Genomic DNA, 16,114 nt, shown 5'->3' with positions numbered 1-16,114 from the left:
AGGTGATGGAAAGGCCAACACCTATGGCACTCACAAAAACACTGTCAGTCCACCAAATCCTGTCACTTCCTCCCATCAGAAAGCAAGTCTTGATTCTATCAATTCCTCATAATGAGCTAGCTCCTAGACAACTCATTAGATATTTCAGAATATGTAATAGCTCATATGGGAAGAGTCAAATAAGTTGGTAATACATGATTTACCTATGAATATAAAACTAAACTTACAAGTTTTAAATATGGTATCTCAGAATCAAGTAATGATTGATTTGCTAGTAGTTGTTCTTAACTGAGACACTTGTACCTTCTTCAGCCTTCACCTCCATTGTAATGGCTGTAATTTCTTCCTGTGAATGAACAATAACAAGCCTAGATCTCCACCACTGAGTTTTCTCTGAGGTTCAGTATTTCCACAAGTAAACTGAGCCCTGAATATCCACACGGCTGAAATGCACTCTATCTACATCCATATGTTCAATGCACTGTTGAACAAATCTTTTTTTAATATACCATATGCCAGGGGATCTGCTGAGGGTATTGAAGTGGCCTAATAGTGGAGTGCTGTGGTCAACTGTATTTCAGAAGAATCTCTTCTAGAAGCCAGTGGAGGCTTTGTGTTTAGCCTCATAGATGAGGTGAAAAGAGAAATAAACCCCCACTAACAACATGGCTGGTGAGCACATGGTTAATGATATTAGCTATGGCAGAATATGCAGAGGGAACTGTGTTAGGGAGAAGGTTGTTTTTCTGAGGATGACTGGAGGCCTCTAAAAAGCATGTAGAGATCTGATGATGCTCAGATTGTAAAAAGTTGAATTTTAAATTTTTTTTGAGGCACTATTGGGCTAGTGTGATAGCATGTCTTTCTACTTGATGGAGTAGACATCTTTCTCTCCTTAGCCATTGTACTGAAAACCTCAAGTGTTACAAAAGAAGACAACAGGGTAACCTAATCTTGTGAGCGATTTTCTGACACATGTTTAGATCCCAGTGGCAGGCTTTCCTCTACCAGTTAATGAAGAGTCGTAAGCATTCATAATCCCACAGGGCCTTTCCACCAACTCTGATGAGCACTGAATGAACTGTCCACCATGAAATATCACAAATAGAAGCATCATATCATAATGAAAAAAGCCTCTCATATATTGATTTCCTGCTCCCTCGGGATCTTCATTAACACAGATTGTACTATTTATGAAATCTCATACCCTTTTCCTGGGCAACATGTGCTTTAGATAGATGCTATGACAGATGGGATATGACAAGCACTGTTTTGCAATTACTGCATGTCTCTGACACTGACATCCTCCAATTCATGCTCAGGACACCCCTGTGCATGTAGGATCATTAGCAATTATTTTTCAGATGAGAAAACAGAATCAATGAGCAGGGTGATAATCAAAGATTTCTAGCTCAGAAGCCAACAGAGTCAAGTCCAAATCTAAACTGAAGTGAGTTACTTTGTCTCCTTGGACCCCAATGTGTACGCCAGTGAAGCAGTAACTACTTAACAAATATATTGTTGAAAATGGTGTAGTTAATGTGGCAGATTGGCAGGTAGTGTCTGCAATTGAACAAAAGCTTGTCCACATTTCCTCCATGACTTTTGCCCTATTTTGACTTGTTTCCCATCAGGCTTCAGTGCAATGGAGGTGAAGTATGTTTGTGTGTCTCAAGTTTATGGCAGAGGCTAAGTAGTAGTGGGAAATATTTAGAAACAGGAAGATGAGGTGAATTTACCACTGATGTGGCGGGTTCTGATGTCTACCATGGACAGCCCACATATCTAGTGACTATATTCAGGGAAGGTTTTCATCCCCCTCAAGCTAAGTCATTGTTGTAGACGATACTACTTATTGAACAGTGTTTTACTCATCTTTATGGAAACCGAACACATGTTCTTAGATTATCTTCCAAGTGCCAAGTAGTTAAGCATCGCAAAGACCCAAAAGAATGCTGGGAAATAGGATTCCTGAGACAAAGGACTTCCAGTATTACAGTGGTTGCTTAGAAAAGATGTTATTTAAGAAGAGATGGAGGAGTAGCACTGGGGTTCCGGAAAGGGGGTGTAGCTGGAGAGTTTCTCTTGAGCTCCTGCCAAGCCCTGCCAATCCCGCAGCCCACTTATAAAATAAACACACAGACACTTACATTATTTAAACTGTTTGGTCTAATGGCTCAGGCTTCTTGATATCTAGTTCCTATATCTCAAATTAACCCATGTCTATTAGTCTATAAGTTGCCACATGGCTCATGGCTTACCGGTATCTTACTTATTGCTTTTCATGGTGGTAGCTGGCAGCATCTCTCTGCCTCAGCCTTCCACCTCCCAGAATTCTCCTCTCTCCTTGTCTTGCCTACATTATCCTTCCTGCCTGGCTACTGGTCAATCGGCGTTTTATTTATTCACAACATACAAGACATCCCACAGCACTTCCCCTTTCTTGTTTTTTCAAAAAGGAAGGTTTTAACTTCCACAAAGTAAAATTACAGATAACAAAACAATTATCAAGCAAGAATTACAGTTATAATATCTAGTCTAATGCCAGGCGGTGGTGGTGCATGTCTTTAATCCCAGCACTCGGGAGGCAGAGCCAGGCAGATCTCTGTGAGTTCGAGGCCAGCCTGGGTGAGTTTCAGGAAAGGCACAAAGCTACACAGAGAAACCCTGTCTTGAAAAACCAAATAATAATAATAATAATAATAATAATAATAATAATAATAATATCTAGTCTATTCATAATATCTAGTCTATTTGTATTTGGCAGAACCAAAGGAGATATCCTATCTATCCTATATTTGTGAGTCTAAGGTTTCATATCTAACTTATCTTTTATCATAACTAAGGAAAATTATAACTATCTAGTCTTCAAGTATATCAAAGACCACAGAAGGATATACTATTACCTGGGAAATGGGAGACAGACGCAAGCAACTTTCAGGAGAGAAGCTAGGAAGCAGGTCTAGCAGATGCTCCAATTGTGTGGCCTGAGACAAATATGGCAACATGTCCCATGCACTGGCCAGAAGAGGCAGGGGTTGGAGGAGCCCAAAGCCCTTGAAACTGTTCTCTGTGTTCCTGTACTGCTCTCAGTGTCCCTGTCCCCAAATTAGCCAATCTGACATTGACCTAGGAACTTCTGGAGAGAGCTCCGATAGATAAGACTCAAGGCCAAATCAAGTAAATTTACAGTTTCAACATTACCTGAGTGAAGCTCATTCAGTCCCCAGAGCCCGTGCAGGAAAGAAGAGCTCTGAGTGGAAGCTCCTAGCAGTCCCTCGGGAAAAAACAACATGAGCGTGTTGTGGGCTGTATATGGATATATGTAAGGATGTATGTATATAGGGATGAGAACCACCTCAGATGGATGGCCACTGAGACACTGAGATCTCCATGCCTCAACTGAAGAATGAATTCCACCAATCAGGAAGCTGGCAAGAGACCCAGAGACTCCATGAGGGTGTCTTGATTTCACCCCAGAAACTCTGAGTGAGGATCCAGCTATCCAATATCCCAGACTCCTTAGCAGCCTTGGGCCTCACTCCCATGAGGCCAGGCATTGGTCAAATGGCTTATTAGTTTATAAGAAGGTAAAATTCATGCTACATAATAGAAAGTCCTGAGAGCACCACCCACAGAAGGCCTTCAACTCTGTGTTCTTCTTCCGATCTCCCCACTCTTTATTGTCCCTTGATCTTGACACACAAGCACTGCATTCCCTCTTGTAGCCTTGATTGAGCTGTTGCTTTGCTTTCCCATCTATTGACACCAAAGGTCCAGATTCTTATATCTTTGAACACATGCAAATGCTCTCCCAAGTTTTCAGGTTATCCCATTGGCTTCTGTAGTTCCATGGCCTCTTTGTGTGGACTAATGCACGCATCCAGTTTCAAGTCCCCAATTGCTCTGGTCTTCCTCCATGATAATATTGCTCTGTTCCCCAAATAGATCTCTTTACATTTCTATGCATGTTTGTATGTGTCTGTCTGTCTCTCATCTACCTTCTACCGTCTATCTACCTATTCTCTGGCTCTCTTTTTCCTCCCTCTCCCTCACTCCAAACGGTCCCATCTCTCCAAAGATCCCTGAATGAGAATATCATTACCTCTGGCTTTGAATTTTCACAATGACATGGTCTCAGCTTTCCTCCTCAGCCCCTGTGCTTCTTTCTCCTCCTGTATAAAGTGGGAACAAAGTTAGATATAGGCTGTCTCAAGGAATGGATAAACTACTGCCTGTGAAGCAATGAGAAAGTCAGACTTTGTACATGTTAGTTCCCTAATTTAAAAGAAACTTAATCACAAAATTTACTTAAAATCCAGAGTACCTAAAAAAGAAAACTATGAAAAGGTGTTAGCCAGTCAGAGCTGAATATGCTTTGCCAGCCACAGAATACAATCAGCTTTCTACATGTCGCAGGGAAATGCCAGCAGTGGAGCCTTTGCAGAAAAGCAAATGTGGTTTTGGTAGTTTTAATTCTCAAAGCAAATAGATCATTAAAGGGACTTTCATAGTGTAGATGTAACCACCTGTAGTTAAAGTTTTCCTACCTAGCCCAGAGTCAGGACAAATCTCTCTCACCTGCCAGTCCCACAGTTGCTCAGACCCAACCAAGTAAGCACAAAGAGACTTATATTACTTATAAACTGTATGACCGTGGCAGGCTTTTTGTTATCTACTTCTCTTATCTTAAATTAACCCATTTCTATTAATCTATACTTTGCCACGTGGCTTGTGGCTTACCGGTGTCCTTACATGTTGCTTTTCATGGCGGCAGCTGGCAGTGTCTCCTCCCAGCCTTCCTGTTCCCAGCCTTCTCCTCTTCCTTGTCCCGCCTACCCTATCCTTCCTGCCTGCCTACTGGCCAATCAGCACTTTATTTATACAGAGTGATATCCACAGCAACCATCTTGTTAAATAAGAAACGCAGAGCCAATTGCAGAGTTAAAAGCCAAGAGGTCAGAGCAATAGCTGAGAGCTAAAAACCTTACCCTTCACTGCTGCTCTGTCTTTCCTCTCCACCAGAGAGCTACTTCTGTGTGTTTTTTTCTTTTTTTTATAGAATTTCTGTTCTGATTTCTCATTGGTTGTAAACCCAGCCACATGACCTTCTTGTCACTGCCTGTCCGTACAGACCTCCAGGTCTTTTATGGTTGGTATTGAGATTAAAGGTGTGTGTTGCCATGCCTGGCTGTTTCCAATGTGGCCTTGAATTCAGAGATCCAGAGGTATTTCTGTCTCTGAAATGCTAGGATTAAAGGCGTGTGCTACCACTGTTTATTCTTATGTTTAATATTGTGGCTGTCCTGCTCTCTGATCCCAGATAAGTTCATTTTGGGGAACACACAATATTTCAGGGAACACAATACCACCACAACATAGACCTTTGCCATTACATTGCTGTGACCGAATTGTACCCTGTGGTCGACATGTAGGCCTCCAGGGCTAGCTTTCCTGAGTAAGTATATACATACATGTGTCCAGACACCTTCAGTACAGAGTGAACAAGCACAAGCCAATGGGGAAGGTGTGTTAGAGGTGGGATTCCAGGCTGCCAAGTGCTTGAAAAGGGCCTGTGAGGTTTGTATTGCTTTCAGGAAAGCACAAAGCTTAGCAGATTTTTGTTAAGTCATTCATCAGAGAAGCATGTAGCTCTCTGTGCCATAATTCAAAAACAAAATATTAATTAAAATACAGTTTAGTAGCCTGGGAGACTGTCCTGGCATAGATCAATATGCGGCTTGGAAGAGGCTGCTTCTGCCTGGTTGGAAAGATCTTTCACATTAAGAATCTTGGAGGCTGGACTTGCCGTCAACACCAGCACTTCAGTCTCTCCCAGTTTCATAGTATTTTATTTTTGAAAAAAAAAAAGAATGAAAGAAAATGCTTTAAAATGCTCCCATTAAGCTGTCTCTATATTGTATTTGTAATCTGCACTGTTTTATATGGCCATTAAAAGTTTAAATGTAAAAAGAAAATTAAAAGCATTAATTTTCAAAACTGGAAAGTGCATAAGAATGAAAGGAGAAAAATCAATACTATTCAAGTCACAAATCCTCACTGCTGGTCAGTGTGCTGCCCCCTCTGCCGCCTCCTCCGGGCTGCCCTGTCTCTGATACCTGCTCCTACTATGGTTAGTAGTCCTGTGCTCTGTTGGAGGCTCAATTGCTATACACACTTACATACCCGCTTGTAACCTCTACTCAGTGTAGAAATGAATAACATTTAGAATTGGGGAAAGACTGTTCACTTCACCTATGCAGAAAAATTTTTTTAAAGAATCACTATAGCTCTGGGTTTAGGCCTTTATACCTGAAATTCAGGAGAAAATAAGGCCCTTAAATACATCTCCATGCAGCGACTGGAGTGGCTAATGAGAGTGTTTGTTGCCAGAACCTTGCCAGGAGTGCTACTGAATATTCATTACCATGAGTCTTCCGGTAAGTCCTGCTCGCTTTTAACTCAGCTAAACTGATCTTTTTATTTAAGTTCCACCAGTTCAGAGTCAGATCCTTACAAAATTGCAATATCAAGAAAGTCCCCATTAAGAAAATTGCTCCCCTGCAAGGGCCTCCAACAGCAGGTGTGGGCACAGTGATAGCTGGCCCCGAGCCTGAGGATGCATTCTAAAGTATCAGGGAGGGGTTCTAAAAAGATCACATCCGAGGGTATTCTTGGCTTGTGCTCACGGTATTTTTTAAACATCCCAAATGCAAGAGCCTTCTGCTTGCCCCATGCTTAGACAGATCCTGGACTACAGAGGGTCCTACTCAAGCTTGGTCACTCCCAGTCTGAGCTGGCTGATGGTAAGTAAGTGAGGCTGGACAGGCCGAGAAGAGCTTCCAAAGTGTCACCTGACTCCCAGTGTCTTCTGGAGTGACATTGGAGGTAGTTAGGAAAAGCAGGGTGGAACTCAATTGTGTTGACACTTAGGGCAGAGTGGCCCTCTGGCATTGGAAACACTGTCAAGGACATTGGAAAGGCATACAGGGACACCATGGGTGGCTCCATGCCTATACCTTCCCTAACTGTGGTATAAAGGGGTCCAAGTTGCTCAGCTGTTTTTCAGAGGGTGGTAGCCACGTTAGGGCATGCTGGAAACATGTGGAGAAAGGTACTAATGACTGTACACAGTCTCAGACTTGGGGTAAATTACCTTTGCACCCTGCCTGTGCACGTGAATCCTTCAAAATGTGCACTGTGCTCCCAGATCCATACTGCTGTGTACACAGGCCCTGGGGCATGCAGGTGGTTTCTGCTCTTCCTCTCCACAAAAGCACCAATGCTTGCATATGAGGATCTTCTAATGCATGTTCCATTAAAATTAGAATTCAGGTTTGGACTTTACACTTTGCAAATCTGTCTTTTTGTGTAATATTTCACATCAACTTTTTCCTAATTAAAGATAGAGTTTGATTTACAAAACAAAATGGCCTGCCTAGAGATGACCAAAATAATTAGAAAATTTCTATTAACTTTTATTTACTGCCACTTAGATGCAATATTTAAGATTAAAATACTAAATCGTTTTCCTTGAAGAAAGAATTTTATGATCTTGCCGAGGAAAAATTTGAAAGCATGTCATAGACAGTAAAGCAACTTAGTAGAAAATGCTGATTGAAGCGAAGTGCAGGGAGCTATTGATGAGTTACATGTCTCCACAACACAGGATGAAGCACATTCTCTAGTAATTTATTATCGAAGGAGTCTTCACTTACAATTAATCAGATTATAAAGAAGGCTTCCTTAATCTATGGTGCAGAGTTTACTCCTTTACTTTATGCAACATTACTCATGTGAATGGCATAAATAGCCTCAGAAAGTTAAACAACAGCCGTAGACCACAATGATAAATAATAGGAGAGGAAAATATTAATGGACAGAAGAAAGAGAGGATACATTATCAAGGGAGCAGGGAAAGGGGATGGTGAGCATGATTTAAAGTCTTGTGAGAATGGATCGGTCATTCCAGGAAGAAAACGTTTACATCATGTCCCTGGCACACTTGCCATCCTGTGACACATTTCACTGCAGACTTGAGACTCAAACTCTGGCTAGGAGACTAGAAAAGGGGGGAACTGAACATGGAGGCTCTGAAGCCCATTCATCATTGCCGGAATTGTTTCTCTATCTTTATTCTCTATCTTTAGCAGGCTTCTCTCTCTCTCTCTCTCTCTCTCTCTCTCTCTCTCTCTCTCTCTCTCTCTCTCTAACACATACCACAAACAAACATACAAGTCACAATTGCCTCTCTTCTCTGAAAGCATTAACAGAGGCAAGGTGTGGGGTGCTGTTTAGTTTATTGCAAACCCCATGGAAAGGTCCAGATGCTAGAGAGAGACCATAGAAACTTCTGAAGAGGCATATGGCTTCATCAGTGGCTCATTGTGTGGAGCACAAGAGAGGATGCATGGAACTATGACTTTGCTGAAGTTCACAGGCAATGCCCTAAGGGTTTCCTGTAGTGTTGCAAGAAAACATGAGGGGTCCAGAGAGATGACTCAGCAGTTAAGTATAAGTAACACTCCAGTTTAGTTCCCAGCACCAACATAGCCCCTGTAACTCCAGCTCTGGGGGATCCGCTATCTCTGGCCTGCGTGGGAACTAGCAAAAGTAGTTAGGGTGCAGTGGCATGGTGTTAGGCTGGGTTTGTTGTCAGCGGGCTAAGGAGCAAGCAGAGTCAAACCACCACATATGCGGCATTTAATGAATGGCACCACCATGACTAGATTTCAAACAACTGATGCCACACACTGGAGGTTGAAGCAGGAGCTACAGCAAGCTAACACTGGATACTCAATAGCTAAGACCTGAGGGTGCATCTCTCTGAAACGATGCTCCCAGGAGGCATTGTTTACAGTGGGTTGAGCCTAAGGATGAAAGCATCCATGGAGATTGCCCAGAGCAGGAGTACCCAGGGTTTGTTCACCTAGACTGTGTCCCTCCAGGTCATTAACTGTAAGGAGGAAGATGGCATCAAGACAAAGGGGACCAGTGAGGAGAGAAACATCCTACCCCAAACTGATGCAAACCTCAGCACACAGGACCTCTGTTTCACCTGAGAGGGAATTAGCGTCCCTCCCAACAGGGTAGCTAAGTGACCACTGTGTAAAACTGAGGAGTCTGAGGGGACAGAGATGGCACAGGTCCCCCAGGGCACAGGGGAGTCCTTCTTGTTAATTTTTATTTCACTTAGCACATGTGAAAAGTTAGGCGACCATGTGACTGAGTTAGGGCTACTATTGCTGCAATGAAACAAAACACCATGACCTAAAAGCAGGCTGGTGAGGAAATGGTTCATCTGGCTTACACCTCTGCATTGTAGTTCATCATTAAAGGAAGTCAGGGCAGGAACTCAAATAGGGCAGGAAGCTGGAGGCAGGAGTTGATGCAGAGGCCATGGAGGGATGCTACTTACTGGCTTGTCCCTCACGGCCTACTCAGCCTGCTTTCTTAGTGAACCCAGGCCCACTAGCCAGGGAAGGCACAACTCAAAATGGGCTCCTCCACATCAATCACTAGTTAAGAAGATGCACTTTGGCCAGATCTTATGGAGACATTTTCTTAATTGAGGTTCCTCCTTTCAGGTAACTCTAGCTTGTATCAAGTTGACATCAAACTAGCCAGCATACTGTTTATTCACTTTTATCCACAACTTAAAGAAAAACACTGCCAAATAATTCATTTTTTTTTTCTCTTTACACTCAAAATGAAAGTGGAACAACCAAAATGAGTTGATAGATAATATAGACTTGACTGAAATGTAATTATCATAAAACTGTGAAGGTTTGTTTCAATATATAGAAGCTATTTATAATCTATTTTATATAAAGATTGCTCAGAAACAAAGATTCCAAAGTTTGTATTCACTTAATTATATAGGCCCTGGGGCTGGAGAAATGGCTCAGTGGTTAAGTGTACTTGTGGCTCATATAGAGTTTCCAAGATTTGGTTCCTAGAACCCATATGGTAGCTCACAAACTTCTGTACATAGAGTTTCAAGTGATCTGATACCCTTTTCTGACCATTGAGGGTCCCAGGCATGCACATGGTACACAAATATACATTCAATCAAAATATACATACATATAAAGTAAAATAAATCATATATATATTCTATGCGTGTGTCTAATAATCTTCCCATATGTGCATATGGCTTCAGGCTATGAAATGATAACAGGGGCTGGGAGAGCTGCAGACCTAGTGTACGGGCCATCATATATGCTATGTACATTATTCAAACACATGGATATAGCTTTCTCGGGGGTATTTACAGTGTTGAAACAGACATACTACCAGCAAGGAAGACGGACAGGTGTAAGAAAATGAAAGACAGCAAAGTTTTAAGAGGGGAGGGACAAAATCAGAGCAGAATGCTGGGGATTCTGAGGGACCAGTCATCCCAAAGAGCATCCTACACAAGAAAGAGCACATAGCATGCTACCTTCCATCCTCAGTGGAGTTGGTGTACACTGAGGAGATGTGATCTCTCCTACTGTGGACTCACTAGCCCAGCCCAACGAGGCTGCTGCTAGCCAAGGTTTTGTTTCTGGTCAGCTGTTCATTTTCCAGAGGAAATAAAGACAGCACAGCAATCTGAGCAAGGCCAGTGACAATGGGAACAAATTTCCAGCCCATGTAAGGGGCCATCAGTTTTCTCCTTTCTGTTCTCTATAAGTAATCAGCCAAGGAAAGGAAGTTGCTTCATCTAGAAAGCAAGGTCACTTTTCTTATCATACAAAGGGTGTAACTGCATGTTTCATGGAATGGTGTGGTTTTGAAAGCAACTGAAACAATGCACATAAAACAAACCCCATATAGTTTCTTAGCTCTTTGGTTTTATATGTACCATCTGTCACTTCGACCTTTCCCTCAATTAAGTGATTCAAGACATTGAGACTTGACTACATTGCAGCTAATGGTACCCCTAAATAATCTAAGGTCTATATTTAAACAAGGTAAAAAATCCAAGAAAGCTCATGAGATGGCTAGGTAGTTGAAAGTACTTGCTAAGTAAGCAAGAAAACCAGAGTTCTGATTATCTGAGTCTCAATATCAGATGGGTGTGTTGGTACACTTGTAATTCTAGCTTCTGAAGGCAAGGGAGGTGATCTCTAGAGGAAGCTGGTTGACTAGACGTAACAGGTAGCTCTGTTGGAGAGAAGATTCCTGATGTAAACCTCTGGCCCCACATGTCCATATGCACTCATACATATGTACCCATATGTACAGGGTTAGACAGGCTTCCGGGTACACATACCCCACAGACTTGTAAGAAAAAGCAAAGAAGGAGAGGTGCAAAAGACACCCCCCACTGCAAACCCAACAAGTCTCCAAGGACTTTCCCCTCCTTCAGAAATGAACTGTCTGCTGCTAAGATTAGCCAAGTCCACCATGACCCTGACTTCCATCATCAGCAAATTGCTTCTCTGACCTTTCCTCTGCTTCCTGGAAAGGTGGGAAAGTGGCTGCTGGGATGATTGCTCTCTTAATAAGTTAGCCCTGCAAGGCTGGCTGTGAGTAGTGAACAAGATGCTGACGGCTGCTTTGAAGGAAGGACAGATCTGCAGCAGAGAAGGCACCACGGGCCCTGTGGGTCTAGGTGCTCAGTTAACCAAGCCGCTTGGATTGCATACACAGAGGCTCACCCTCACTTGACCCTGACCACAGGTGTGTGAGACCCTTCACGCACAGGGCACTTTTGTGATTGTGTGTGTGTTATTAAATTTAACTTACAGCATCCACTGAAAACAGGTATTGCAATAGTTGCCCTCGGTTCTGGAAACCTGCATAAATTTGGTTACAGAATTGAAAAGAAGTAAAGTTCCTTTCAGGAGACCCCCTAACAGCATAGAGCCAGAGGGTAATTTTATAATGCTTTACCTACCCACAGTAAGGAGCCAGTAAGGATGATCATAAAACATGAGTATTTCATGAGTCAGGGGGACAGCAAAATGACAAAGATGTTTGTTGGATGATTGAGTGTTGTTGGGCACCTAGTTCCACAACTGCCTATGTAAGATAGACCTAGAGTACATGTTAGTGCCAGGTGTGTGGTGCACATGTCATCCAGCTTTTGGGAAATGGAGGTAAAAGGATCCAGAGTGCAAGATCAGCCTGGGCAACATGAGGCCTAGTGTCAAAACCACACAAAACAAAACAAAACAAAACAAAACAAAACAAAAACAATGTGTACATTAGACATGCAAATATCCACCTGGGTCCGAGTTTAAAGTTGGTATTTCTGGCTGTAAGGAAAATTGCATTCGTTCCTTCCTTAGTTTTGCTCCATTTTGATTATCACTAAGCACCTGGGACATTTTCTAGGTGATTTTTAAGGCTTGACATTCATCAAAGCAGCTCTGCTTTCGACAATTAATGCCATTCTGAAGAGTGCAAAAATTAGCTCTTTTGAAACCTATTAAGTCATCAAAAAGTGATGGAAACATCCTAGTGCTCTGTTATGTAGGGAACAGTCACAGGATGTGGGGGAAGTAGTCACATGCTTTGACATTTTTCAAAGATTGGAAGTTAGGCTGGTTAGTATCTGTCAACTCGACACAGGCTAGAGTCATGTGGGAAGAGGGATTGTCAACCGAGGAATTGCCTCCATCAGATTGGGCAGGTGGACCTGGGCAGGGGTTCCTGTTTATGTAAGAAAACAAACTAAGCAACCCATGAGAGTGGACCAGCAGGCAACCTTCCTCCATGGTCCCTGCCTCTGCTCCTGTTTGAATTCCTGCCCTGTCTTCCCACAGTGATCAATTTGACCAGAATGTATAAGCCAAACAAAGTTTTTACTCCCTTACAATGCTTTATCCTTCATCCTCCTTTCCAGTGTTTTATCATAACAGCAAACCAGCTGGGACAAAAGGCATGACTTACCAGGAGATGACCAAATGGCCATCTTAAATAGAACTATTTAAATATGTTTTCAAAAGAGGTTCTAACTTAAACTTTGGAGATTTTTTTTTTTTTTTAATTCTAAAATGAAAAGCAGGTGAGTAAGTTTCAGACTTGGTCCAGCTACTTCATGGTTCCACAATGTTTTATCTAAACTTTAAGGAATGATCATTGAAGCAGTCCACTTACTAACTAACACTCTTTGGTACTTTGCAATGAAAGTAAAACCAATTTAAAAGATTGCCAACTTTCATTTCTTTCTTGCTTGGAGGACTGGATAATTTTACAAAGGAATATATCAAGACAGAAATCACACCATTGGAAACATGTAGAAATGAAACAGAATGCTTATTTCATAGTACGAGAGTATATCCAGAGAAGACTTTGAAATGTTGGAAATCCAAAGCAGGCATCTTGTCTTCCTGACCTCCAAAGAGTACCCTCCCACCATCGACAAGGAGCACAAGCCCACATTTTCTTTGGCTGTGTAGTAAAAACCTTATTTAGGCATATTGATCAACACATTTTCTGATTATCTAACTGTTTGTAATTATTTGGAAGTTTATTTGAGAAGTAGAAGTAATTAAGAATAATGCTTGTAAATATTTCTCCTTATATACGTTGACATGATTTTAAAAGATAAAAAGAAAATTCAGATAAAATATCAAATTTAAGCCCACATAATTAAATTATCCATCAAAAGAATTAATGAAATAATCCATATATTTACAACTGCTGTGTTTTATTAGGTTAATGGAAAGTTTGAGCATAGTGGGTCAAATTTTTATTTACTAACTATTCCAGCCCTAAAGTGTTGAGAGATACATTTACTAACAAATGTGGAAATAGTTGTAGTTGTAAAACACAACTAGAGTTTTGAATTGTGACGTTAGCATAACACACAGATAATTTTGGTATTTTTTAATGGCCTCGCTAATTCTTAGTGGGACATGTACTTCAGCTAAACACTGCAAGTCAACTAGTTTGAGCAAGTGGCACAGTGAGTGGTTTTAATTTCTAGCACCAGAGATTTACTGTATTCCTCAGTTATAAGAGTTCATCATATTTCTCTTCTCAGCAAGAATGCCATCAATGGGAATCACATCACATAGTGTGATTCGTTGGGTATGAGTATCCAGTGAGCCTGTTCACCAGGATCTGAGCTGGACTCTGCAAAAGCGGATGTGGTGATGGCAACATAGTGACTAGATACATAAGAGATGGCATATCCACATGTTAGTATAGATAAATGCTAGTTCTAATTAATTCATGTAAATTACCCAGGTAATCCTCCAGGGAAGCGAACACTCCTATCTCTCTTTTGGTAGCTGCTAAGAGAGAGCGTGTTTTGGGCAGTGGCCTTGCTGTCACCAGGTTGTGACATTAAGGAAGCCCTTTCACCGGAGCTTCCTGTTGCCAAGCAACATGTCAGGAACCAATGGGAAAAAGAGAGATGAAGTAGTGTGTTAGAAGAATTTTCAGAACTATGAAACCAAGGAAAGTGGTAATGTGCGGGGTGTGCATGCATGGGGTGCATCTTTGCAATAGAAGGAACCTTGAAGAGGGGGAGGGTAGAAGATGACAGCCAGGAATATCCTAAAGTGCTAAGAAGAGGTTGAATTAATAAAGAGACTCAGGAGCAGTTCAGGAGTATGTGGGTTCCTGTGGAAAGGCAGTTCTGGGATTTCTGACGAGAGAATGCTGGGAATTTTGTGAAGATGAAGGACATATTGGATATTAGAGATGCTTCAGTTCTTTCAGAGTCTTGAACAAGGGCAACAGGTAGACACTGTTAACCCCTCTCTATTCACGGGATACAAGGGTCAGAAAGGGCAATGGGAAAGAATTTTTGTGAATGATGTCACAGACAGCATCACTGTTTGAGATGTTTACCCAGCATGCTGTGACTTTCCCAACACATCCTAGACACTTCCTTAAATGAGGTGAGTTGTCTGAGTATGAGCTGTGGGGTTGAGGGAGTAGACAGTTGTGAGTTCCTACTGCAAAAACAAATCCATAAGAAGTAACTCACCCCACCCCACCCCCGTTCTCATGTTGACGCTCACTTCATATGAGGTGCACATCAACATCTTAGGAGCAGTGGTATTCAAGTGCACAATGCAAAGCCCATTAGCACACAAGAGGGAGCTTTTCAGCTCAGCTGGAAACTGTTGAGACCACAGAGCCTCACTGACAGGACAACAATTCCACAGCACAGGCAATTATACAGTTGCATAAACACTCATCCCATGAATAGTTTATTGTTCACCATAGCACGGACACAAGGAGACGAAGAACCTCTGCCATCATAGGGCCTACCTCCGTGTGAGTGGAAGAGTAACATTTGATAAACTAGCATGTCTGAGAGCACTGGCTTAATGCTTGAAAAATATAACTCAAGCTTGTCCTTAATAAAGTAAAATCACAGTTTAATGGAAAGTTGAAATGTAAACCCTGAACTGTTTAAGAAATAAGACCTCCCCCCCAACACAAACTATTTCAACGTACAAAATTATAAATGAAGTTAAAAGAAGAAAAAGCAGAAAAATTCGAAAGTTTGGTTTTAAAATTTTAAAGGTCAATGAATTGAGAAAGAACGCAATAATTTGCATGTTTCCTGGAACACCATAAGTTTAGTTCAGAGTCTAAAGAGGTGGGAGGTATGGGTTACTTTATGTACTATGGAGTACAGGGATATCAAATGTGAAGACAAGAACATACTCAAAGACAACTGGTGCTGTGAACAGACAACAGAGGCAAATAACACACATGTTAAAAATGAATGGCTGCTTAATCTCATTCACAATAAAATGAATACTGGTCAAACAAAAAAAAAATACTGGAAACTGTTGATGGGTGTGGGATGGTTTCTGGAGTTCTAGGTTTCATAAAAAACTGAATCCACCAGGTTTAAATGAATCCCCAGGGGTGTCTTGGTCCTGGAGGACATGGTAATGGAGGGGAGGGGCTGGGGGAAGGTGGGGGGGGGGGCAGGAGGGGGAGGACAGGGGAACCCATGGCTGATGTATAATCTTTTTAAATATAAAAATTAAAATAATAATAATAAAATAGCTCCAGATGGAAAAAAATAAAAGTATTTGACTTTATCTATTGATTTCATTGTGGAGAAAGAAAAAAAAAAAAAAGAACCTTACTCCTAAAAGTCACACACATGAGTTCCAAAACATGTATTAAAGAAAATTTCATTTGT

General features: G+C 41.6%; 1 long non-coding RNA gene across 1 annotated transcript in view; it reads right to left on the bottom strand.

Annotated features, from left to right (window-relative positions):
• LOC118570632 overlaps positions 1-16,114 on the bottom strand; it is a 153,047-nt gene that overhangs the window by 58,286 nt on the left and 78,647 nt on the right. The window contains exon 3 of the long non-coding RNA XR_004943214.1: positions 4,106-4,175. This is a non-coding gene — a long non-coding RNA (uncharacterized LOC118570632). The remainder of the gene's footprint in view (positions 1-4,105; positions 4,176-16,114) is intronic.

The sequence above is a fragment of the Onychomys torridus genome, chromosome 19, assembly GCF_903995425.1.
Source record: "Onychomys torridus chromosome 19, mOncTor1.1, whole genome shotgun sequence".
In the NCBI taxonomy this organism is placed as follows: domain Eukaryota; kingdom Metazoa; phylum Chordata; class Mammalia; order Rodentia; family Cricetidae; genus Onychomys; species Onychomys torridus.
The sequence above is the reverse complement of the archived record's forward strand: the minus strand, read 5'-3'. Positions and strand labels throughout refer to the sequence as shown.